This window comes from Priapulus caudatus, unplaced genomic scaffold (assembly GCF_000485595.1).
Source record: "Priapulus caudatus unplaced genomic scaffold, Priapulus_caudatus-5.0.1 Scaffold349, whole genome shotgun sequence".
Classification (NCBI taxonomy): Eukaryota; Metazoa; Priapulida; class Priapulimorpha; order Priapulimorphida; family Priapulidae; genus Priapulus; species Priapulus caudatus.
The window spans coordinates 287,311-289,126 of record NW_014577410.1 but is presented as its reverse complement, the minus strand read 5'-3'; positions in this window follow the sequence as shown (position 1 = coordinate 289,126).

Genomic DNA, 1,816 nt, shown 5'->3' with positions numbered 1-1,816 from the left:
GATGACGTTATGTAGTGTTTAGCGCTTTATGCGCAAATCGTCACCAGAGGGAGTTTATATTTTTGTGATGAATATGGCATTTTAAATTCAGTTATGCGACGGTATCTCAGCACAGATTTCCTAATAAACTTTATATCCCGCTTGACGCATGTGATTATAGCTTAAAGTAAGATGGCGCCCTATGTTTGTGGGGTACAAAACACTTTCCTCTTATGCCTTTCGCGATCCTGCCCTGCCTGCCCTGTCCATTCGCTCAAGACCTCCTTCTTCTCTCACCCGCCTCTCCGGCTTGTCTTCCCAGCCATCTTTCCTTAGCTTCTTCCCACCCTTTCTTCTACCCCCAGCAAGTTATACTTATGAAGCATTGCACTCTGAAGCGGGCACTGCACGCCAAACACGGTGTCGCTGCGCGCTGATGCGCAATATCTTCCGAGAGCAATCGTATTTGCAAGGATTATGCATTTAAATGAAGATGGAGTTTATCTAGCTAGAATTTATTGAATAACATATCATTCAAGTACGGCATCATTTTAAGGAAATAGGTGACGGAAGATACTTTGCATGTTAAGGTCAGCTGCGTATACAGTCAGTACACACATCTGGGCTACGTTAGTGTCTGTTAGCGCTATGCACGCAATATTCGACAGTAGGAGTTATATTTTTGTGCGCAATGATATGCAGAATTTTAAAATATTAGTATAGGACGCGTATCTCAGCACGAGATTTTCCTAACTAAACTTTGTATCAGTTGACATGTGTTTATTAGTTAAAAGAGCACGCCCATATGTGCTTGTGGGGTTATCAAAACGCACTTTCTTTATGCTCGTTCGCCGTCCTGGCCCCTTGCCTGCTCCTGTCCCTCGCTCGAGCTCCTTCTTCTCTCACCGCCTCTCAGCTGTCTTCCAGCCACCTTCCTTGGTCTCCCACCTTCTTCAATTCCCCAGGACAAGTTACTATTGATGAGATGCCTCCGACGGCACTGAAAACGCCTAACACTTGGTTCTGCTGCGCGCATGCCGCCAATATATTCGTCCATGAGTAGCAATCGTATTTTGCAAAGATTATTATTTAAATTGAGAGGGACGTTTATCTAGCATATGATTTATATTGATAACATATAATATTTTATTAGTAGGCATCATTTAAGAAATAGCAGGAAGATATTGCATGTAAGGTCCCAGCTGCGTATACCAGCCAGTACACAAATCTGGCTACGTTAGTGTGTTAGCGCATGCGCAATATCTCACCAGAGGAGTTATATTTTGTGATGAATATGCATTTAAAATGGTTATGGGGTATCTCAGCACAGATTTCCCTAATAAAATTTCATCTGTTGACATGTGTTTATAGTTAAAAGAGCGCCCTAGCTTGTGGGGTACAAAACACTTTCTTTATGCCTTCGCGTCCTGCCCCTTGCCTGCCCTGTCCCTCGCTCAACCTCCTTCTTCTGTACCTGTACGCTCGCGCATAATGCGGAAACTCATTCCAGAAGGCTACACTACGCAGTATCGCAGTAATCATGGCAACCATTGGTGAGAGTCACATGGAAATGCAACATTCAACTGAATGGAAACACAATGATGTGAAATGATGAGAGTGATGAATGTCTGTTACCGCGACAACGCTACTGCATGTCAACACTGGAAAAATAGTAATTAATGCAGTTGTGATGTACTGTTGCAATGTAGGTGAAATGAATTTGGGGAATTGGATTCAGGGATTACATCTGTGTAGTTAGGCCAGAATAGTTTCCTAGCAATTATCTACTGGCAACACCAAGATAGGTTTGGATAAGAATAAATGGATGCCAGCTGAA